At 44.7% G+C, this 8,744-nt stretch overlaps 1 pseudogene; it reads left to right on the top strand.

Moving 5' to 3' along the window:
* LOC116687042 (extracellular calcium-sensing receptor-like) overlaps positions 1-3,563 on the top strand; it is an 11,964-nt pseudogene extending 8,401 nt beyond the window's left edge.
* Positions 3,564-8,744: the final 5,181 nt, after the last annotated feature.

Raw genomic sequence — 8,744 nt, 5'->3', positions numbered from 1 at the left:
GGGCTGGAACATATTCATACGGTTTGATAAAGTACTTTTTGGACTTTAAGTTATCATTGCATCTACAATAATGTAGTTGTCATCAATTTAGATTAGTTTAGGATCCGGGCAACAGCCCCAGCCGCAGCAGCAAGGCGGCAGGGTTGAAACAGCAGCAACTTTCAGCGGCTATATCATGAAAATCTTTTTACAGCATATATTGATGTTAAAATGTATACAGGTTGGCAGTACGGTCTGAAATGTTTTGCACGGTCTTTTGCTGTGTATTTGTTGGTGAGATGTTCAAGTCACACAAGTCTTGTCCACATAACAGAAACACGGAAATGAATTTGACCCGTTCTCACTCCTGCTTGGTTGGTGGCTGCCCACATGGGACTGCTGGGATTGTCGTGAGCAATAAAAATGTGATAGAGGGCCCCGGCTGTCAATCAATGTCTTCCAGTGATGAGGGCCTCTGATTGGTCCGGGTCTGTAAGCAACTGTGTACCCTGTTTACTGATAGTTACGTGTCTGAATCACTCAATTCTCATTGGCTACCTGCCAACGTGGCAGGTTTTAATTTCAGGCCCTGCTCAGTGAACCTTTTCATAATCAGTTTATGGTCTCAATCGCTAGTTTAAGTTTACTGCAACACAGAATGATGTTCATTTTTTTCTCATTGATTTTTAAATTGACAATAAAGCGCGGGTGGGGGTTTAGGGCGTGGCTATGATGTGAATGCCAATGAAAGTGTGTAACGTAACATGAGAGTTTACACAGGTCCTCCCTTACTCTTCCCTCTCGTCTAAAATCTTCACATCTACAACCAGGATGGCTGCGTCCATAATCCAAACTCGACGACTCATAGCAGATCTCCCCATACTAGTGGGTGACGTCAAACAAGCGCTGTCCATTAATATACAGTTGATGATTTGGACAAACTGTCTTGTCAGTAAAAGGAAATAAATATTGGAATAACCTATCCCCACATACATCAATTTAAAAACTCATTTAAATTTCTGGCTTTTAGAAAACCAAAGCTGCACTCACTTTAAACTTCCTCACACATTTCATTATGTGTGACAATTACATGTTCTGTTGTATTTTGTCTTGACTCTCAAACTACGAGGGTGTTGCATGCACGTTTCCATGCAATGTTTTTATGTTTTTATTTATGTATCTTGTACCTTTGGAAAATAGATGAAAATTATCTATGGTGCTTACCATAGCATATTTACATTGTGTACTGATGTCCATTAATATGCACTGTCCCTATCTATATAAACAATTAATGTGGTGTAATTAAGAAAGAGACTGTTTAATGGTGTATGCTTTTATTTTGAAGGTGGGTGTTTTATTTTGTAATTCGGTTTTTCTATGGGCCTTTCCTGTTGTGCTGCAATTGATGTTATTTGGAAGAAGCACATGTAGTCGATTCAATCTTTACCCATCCATCTTGTGTTTGTTTATAGGGCATCGCCAGTGAGTAAATATAATTTAATAACTTAAGAACTAATTTAGGGAACATTATTTGTTTTGTGCTGAATTTAGTTTTTGTTGTAAGACTGAGACTTTATCATAATTAATGAGTATCAGAAATACTTATTTGTATTGTTATATGTTTGTCATTTCAGTTTTATCTTTCTTCATTAAAATGACCTGCCAAGTATACACACCGTCTGGTCTGGAGGAATACTTTTGAAGGAAGGAGTATAGCTTGCTGTTTCAGGTCAGATGAGAAACAGTATGTAAATGGCGTCCTCTGAGAAGAAATGGTTGAGGCCCCAAAGATCAAGACAATTATGGGACTGCTGATGCGAAATCACATACGTCATCTAGTGCACGTCGATCTACACAGCTCAACGATCTATGGTCAGCGGCAGCTGCTACAGAGGGCAGAGGCAGAAGCAGCGAGAGCCAGAGCCTCCTCGTCAGAAAGGAAAACCACATCAAAATTGAAAAAGCTCGTCTAGAGGCAGAATTAGAAGCGCTCAAACAAGAGGCCGAAGCAGAGGCAGCTATTGCAAAGGCCATTGCCATGAAAACGTTGCCATTGAATTAAGCTCTCATGGAAGCTTACGGGACTTTGAGTCTTACCATCGCAAACTGCACAAGACAAAGTAAGTGAGTATGTGGAAAGACACTCGCAAAGGGATGATTCTCAACCAGATGAACAGTTTGATACAACCCAACAGATGCCATCTGCCCTGTTACGTTGGATGAAGAGCACGGATCCAATTGTCAAGCGTTGGAGTTGCTCAGTCCAAAACCACTCCACTCTTATGGAGACTGTGAGATGCCACAACACTCAAGCCCACGTCAGGCACGTCCATCACTCCGAGCCATGTCAGCCAGACGGCTACAAAACACAGCTCTAAGCTAGATAGTCAACCATTTCAAAGCCAACGTCAAAAAATCAAGGTGGAAAAGGCAACAAGTTGACACTTCAGATCACAAAAAGCAGCACGTGTTTCAGCCACTATGCTCCTAAACCCTCTCTGGCCAGGATCTGAATAACAACATGTCAGACTTAGCTAAGTTTTTAATAAGAAGTCAGCTGGTTTCAGGTGGTTTGAACACATTTGATGATCAGCCAGAAAACTTCCTTGGTGGAAGTCAACATTATAAGTGTTGTAAAGGGACTTGATCTCTTGCCCCCGAACAAATTGCCTGCTCATAAAATGGCTAGGTCCTGAGTCAAGTCATCAAGCTGCAGAATGAAAGCCGCTAACGTTCGTCAACCATTGGTGGGTCTCAACCTATTTGGGAAAGACTAGATGAACTTTATGGTGCTCCAGAGGCCATAGAGAAGGCTTTGTTGGCAAAACTGGACAACTTCCCCAGAGTAGGCAACGCGATAACCACAGCTTCGAGAACTTGGGGATTACTGTGCGAACTTGAAGCTGCTAAGGAAGATGGTTATCTCCAAGGATTAGCCTATCTGGACACGGCAAGGGGAGTAAGTCCCATTGTAGAAAATTGCCCTTCCATTTACAAGATAAATGATGACATTGGATCAAAATATAGGAGACCACAAGATATCTTCCCACCCTTTTCAGTCTTCTCTGAATTTGTAAGGAGACAAGCCAGGGCGAGAAGAAATCCCAAGTTTTTATGTGACCAATGCAGTTGCACCTGCTCTGAAAAGGAGAAATGGGAATCTCAATTACAGGAATCCTGTTTCTGTGCATAAGACCTTTGTGAGCAACAAAGAAACACTACAGACAGAGAGGCGAACAAACAGAAGATGTGAACACATGTCCCATACATAAAAACCACACGCCATTAAGAAGTGCAAGAGCTTTCGAGCTATGCTCTTGGATGACAGGAGAAATTCCTCAGGGACAAGGGAGTGTGTTTTGTGCTGTGTGCCTCAGTGTCCCACCAGGCCAGGAACTGTGGCGCTTCAATCAAATGTGCAGAGTGCGGAAGTGAACGTCATGTGGCCGCACTGCACTTTGGTCCTGCTCCAGAGAGTCAAAGGGTTGGTCTCTTACAAGGATCCAAAAGGCTCCAGAGAGCAGAGCTCTTATGAGGTTCACGGCGGGGAGCAGTCACTACACCTAGTGATGAACAAATCTTAGCTGCTAAACCGCTTTGTACACAGGTTTGTGGTAAGGGCTTCAGAGGGAAGTCGTGCTCAAAAATGTCTGGTTAATGTTTATCCTGAAGGTCGTCCAGAGGAGAGTAAAAGGATGTACGTGATCTTAGACGATAAGAGTAACGTCTCTTTGGCCAAGACAGAATTCTTTGACACCTTTCAAATACAAGGACCATGTTATACTACATCCTTACACATGTGCTGGAGTTGTCAAGGTGACCGGTAGAAGAGCTCATGGTTACATGTTGAGCCACTAACAGGAGAGCTAAGTATTGCCCTTCCAATCTAATAGAGTGTAATAATGTGCCAAACAGCCGAGCAGAAATCCCAACCCCAGAAGCGGCGTACACCACAGCTACATGCGGGCTATGGCTGACCAATACCTGCTTTGACGACGCTGCGGAGATCATGCTCCTGTTAGGGCGGGACATTCTCCAAGTCCACAAGGTGCGTCAGCAGTATAATGGCCCAGACAACGCTCCATTTGCTCAGAAGACGATCTGGGTGGGTCATTGTTGGGACGTTGCCTGGGTGGGGCCCACAACCCTACCAAGTGAAAACCTTAAAACATGCTTATGGACAATGGCCGTCCCAGTTACATGCGTCTTGTGAGAACCTTGTCAAAATTAAGGAGGTTTCAGACCAGACCCTTCAGCGGATAGCTCTCTATCTTGGCCTCGTTCTCGTGAGCGCAAGAGGTCCCCTTGGGGCAACAGCTTCCAAAAGACTGAAAAAGACAATCAGTTAGCACCGTCAATCGACGATTTGACCTTCTTACGGCTAATGGACAAGGGGTTTGTTAGGGATGGAAATGGCAGCTGGGTGGCACCCTTGCCCTTTAGGAACCCACGGAAGCCTCTCCCTAACAACAGGCAGCAGGCACACCAACGTGGTTTATGCATTGCAGCGGACTTTCCAGAAGACCCAGCATGAAAGAAGACTTCCTGGAGTTCATGCAAGGGATCTTGGATAACAACCCATGCAGAGTTGGCACCACCCAGAGGGAAGGGAGGTGTGGTACCTTCCCATTTTAGAGTCTACCAGCCGCACAAGCGGGTAAATCCGGGTGGTTTTTGACTCAAGTGCTCGCTATGAGGGGTCTCACTGAATGAGGTCTTGCTCAGGGACCCAATCTCAAAACACGGTCTTCTGGGAGCTCTTCTTAGGTTCAGGAAGGAACGGTTGCCATAACTGCAGAGTTAGGCAAATGTTTTATTGCTTCTGGTCCAGGAGGAACATCGAGGTTTTGCGCTTTTTGTGGTTCAAGGACAATAACCCTGAAAGCGAAGTGGTATATTACCGGTGAGGGTCCACGTATTTGGAAACTCCCCATCTCCTGCTGTGGCAACCTACGGATTGAGGAGAGCAGCACAGGGGGAGAGAAGGATTTTGGCAGGGACGTGTGAATTCATTAAAAGAGACTTCTACATGGATGACGCATTGCGGTCCTTTCCGACTGAGGTTGAAGCAGTTGATATTCTAAGAGAGCCCAAGGTCTGCTGGCAGGTTCAACATAAAACTCCACAAGATCACCTCAAACAAGGTCGATGTCATAAATGCCTTTCCCAAAGAAGATCGAGCTAAGGGTATGGAAGCGCTGGACCTTGTAGTTGATGACTTACCCACCCAGCGCAGTCTGGGAGTAGCCTGGGATATGACAAGAGATACATTCACCTTAACATTCCCAAGCACGAAACCCTTCACGGCAGAGGGGTGCTCTCGACCATCAATAGCTTGTTCGATCCTTTGGGTTTCCTGGCTCCTGTGACGATCGAAGGCAGGCTCCTCTACGAGAACTGGTCTCTCAAGGTACAGAATGGGACCACCTCTGCCTCCTGAGAAAATTTGAGAAGTGGCAACGGTGGCAGGCCTCACTGCAGGAGCTGAATGATCTGAACATCTGTGTACCTATGCTACATGTTCACTGATTAGAGCCAAAGGCGCAGAGCTGTGTGTCTTTTCTGATGCTCGGTAAAGGCTATTGCAGCAGTTGCTTACTTAAAGGTGGAAACTGGAAGGTCGCACTGAAGTCAGTTTCGTGCTCGGCAAAGCCAAACTGGCGCCTCTGGCAGAGCTTACCATCCGAGACTAGAACTCTGTGCCACAGTGTTGGCCACGGAAATTGCGGACCAGATCAAGGAGGAAATAGGGGTTACGCTCGACAGGATCACGTTCTTCACGGACAGTAAGGTCGTGTTGGGTTACATAAGTAATGAATCTCGAGGTTCACGTATATGTAAATAACCGCGTGCAGCGCATCAGACAGTCCAGCCATCCGATCAGTGGCGATATGTAGCCACGGAAATAATCCAGCCGATCTTGGCTCAAGATCTGTGTCTGCACCGTTGCAACGAACAGTTGGTTGAGGGACCAAGTTTTTTGTTGGAACCTGAGATGTCGTCATCGGGCATTACAGCCTTTGAATTGATTAATCCAGACCGGACACGGAACTTCGTCCAAAAGTCACAGCGCTCTTGACAAAGGTTTCAGGAGAACAACTGGGCACTAAGCGTTTTGAACGTTTTCATCATGGAGTCGACTGACAAGAGGTATAGCTCGACTGCTCCACGTAATACAAAGCTTCCAAATCAGCACAGGAGCGGAATGTGTCGGATGGCATCCTGCAAGAAAGGCGCTCACGTGCTGAGGTACCCAACGCGCAACAAGTCAAATAAGATGTGGCAACTGAGGTCTACGCAGAAGAAGGCATGCTTGGAAGGAAACAAGACTTACCTGGGAGTAGTCCTCTAAAGAACTTGCATCCTGTGATGGACAAAGAGGGTTTGCTACGGTAGGAGGACGCATCACATTCAAACTACCTGCAGATGAGACTCATCCCATCCTTATCCCTGGCAAGCATCATCTAGCTGTGTTGCTAATCCGCCATCACCACGAACAGGTGAAAACACCAGGGAAGGCACTTCACGAAGGGCTGTAGGGAATGGCCTATGGATAGTGGGAGCAAAACGAGCCATCAGCAGCTCATCTACAATGTGTGCATGCAGAAAATGCGTGGCAGGTTGGAACAGCAACAGATGGCAGATCTCCCCCCAGAGCGTGCAGCAAGAGCCCCATTTACCTATGTGGGGCTGGATGTCTTTGGGCCTTGGGAGGTTGGGGCGCGCGGACCAGAGGCGGAAGTGCCAACAGCAAGAGGTGGGCGATATTGTTCCCTTGTATGTCACAGAGCTGTCCACATAGAGGTGATTGAGACGATGACTGCTTCAAGCTGCATAAATGCCCTCCGCAGGTTTTTCTCAATCAGGGGACAGTAAAGCAGATTAGATCAGATGCGGGACAATTTTGTCGGTGCCCCAACGAGGTGAAGCTTGCCACAGATGCTCAAGAGGACAGTGTCCATGCATACCTTCTCAGTCAGAAGTGCACATGGGTTTTAACCCGCCACATGCGTCTACATGGGAGGAGTTGGAGCGCATGATAGGAACAGCACGACGCATCCCGGATTCAATGATGCTCAAAGAAGGGAGGTTAGAGATTGCCCATGAAGTCCGTGCACATTGATGGCAGAGGTCTGGCCATAATTAACTCTAGGCCATTGATACCGTTCCTCAGACCCAGAAGCCCCTCTGATACTTACTCCGCAATGCTGCTTACGCAGAAGATTGGGACCACCAATTCCTCCTGGGATTTCTGGATACCTATCTATTGAAACAGGAATGGAAGAGAGTTCAGGCGTTAGCAGACACGTCTGGGCAAGATGGGGCTGGAGTACTTGAATACATTCAGAGCAGACAAAAGTGGAAAACCAAGAAGAAAAATCTCAAGATGGAGACGTTGTGCTGAAAAGACAAAAAAGCAAGAAGACCTGAATGGTCAATGGGATATTACAAAGGCCTTTCAGAGTAATGAGGGCTAGTTAGGAAAGGAGGTAAAGGTGGCTCCCACCAACCTCCCAGGACTTACCTGAGACCTGTCTCTGAGGTTGTTTACTCTTGGAGTCAGGGTAGTTTAGGTTGAGATATATGTGGCATCCTACAGATGCCAGGCGGGGAGGTGTGGTAATAAGAAAGAGACTGTTTAATGGTGTAGTTTTATTTGAAGGGGGTGTTTTTTTTGTAATTCGGTTTTTCTATGGGCCTTTCCTGTTGTGCTGCAATTGATGTTATTGGAAGAAGCACATTCAATCTTTACCATCATCTTGTGTTTGTTTATGGGGCATCGCCAGTGGATAAATCTAATTTAATAACTTAAGAACTAATTTAGGGATACATTTTTGTTTGTGCTGAATTTAGTTTTTGTGTAAGACTGTAAGACTTATCATTAATTAATGAGTATAACAGAAATACTATTTGTATTTGTTATATGTTTTGTCATTTCAGTTTGCCTTTTCTTCATTAAAATGACCTGCCAAGTATAACACACCGTCTGTTCATTGGAGGAATACTTTTTGAAGGAAGGAGTATAGCTTGCTGTTTCAGGTCAGATGAGAACAGTATAATTAAATAAAAACAATATAGAGTTTTTGCTGAGCACATCCAACACATTCTTCATCTTTTTGATTTTAATTCATTTTTCTTTTTACATTCAATGATTTCTTGTTTGTTTTGTGATCTTTAAATTGTTCAGAGCAACAGAATAGTTATGTTTAATAATCTGGTTTAAGCAAGGGAAGACCTCAATGTCTAAATATTTAAACTGCTTAACAATGGGGATGTTGGCAGAGATGGTTTAGTTGCGGGAAGAATCATTTAAATGTAGTGCAGATTTTGACCAGTTGATATTAAAGCTTAATAAGTCTCCATACTCCATACTACTCATAATGATAGAAGGTGAGGAAGAGAACAAGGGGGGTGTCATCTGCAATTAATGATAGATGATGCTGTGTATTATAAATGCATATTGGTGACGCCATAATCAATTGGCAAATGGCTTGAGCAAGCGGCTCTAGAGAAATAACAAATAATGCAGGAATCATGGGGCAACCTTGGCAGGAGTATCTAGAAACTGGAAATAAAGAGGAGGAGGTGCATATGGTTAATATACGGGCTGAGGGATACAAAGCTTTAATCATACCAACAAAAGTTTTAACAAAGCCCATCACCCCTAAGACTGACCATAAAAATGGCCACTTAAGTCTGTCAAATGCTTTCATTGTGTCACAAGAAAGAATTGACTGTTGTGGTTTGGGGGTTTTGTTTGAGTT

Source organism: Etheostoma spectabile, chromosome 3, assembly GCF_008692095.1.
Source record: "Etheostoma spectabile isolate EspeVRDwgs_2016 chromosome 3, UIUC_Espe_1.0, whole genome shotgun sequence".
In the NCBI taxonomy this organism is placed as follows: domain Eukaryota; kingdom Metazoa; phylum Chordata; class Actinopteri; order Perciformes; family Percidae; genus Etheostoma; species Etheostoma spectabile.
This window is presented reverse-complemented; position numbering and strand designations above follow the sequence as displayed.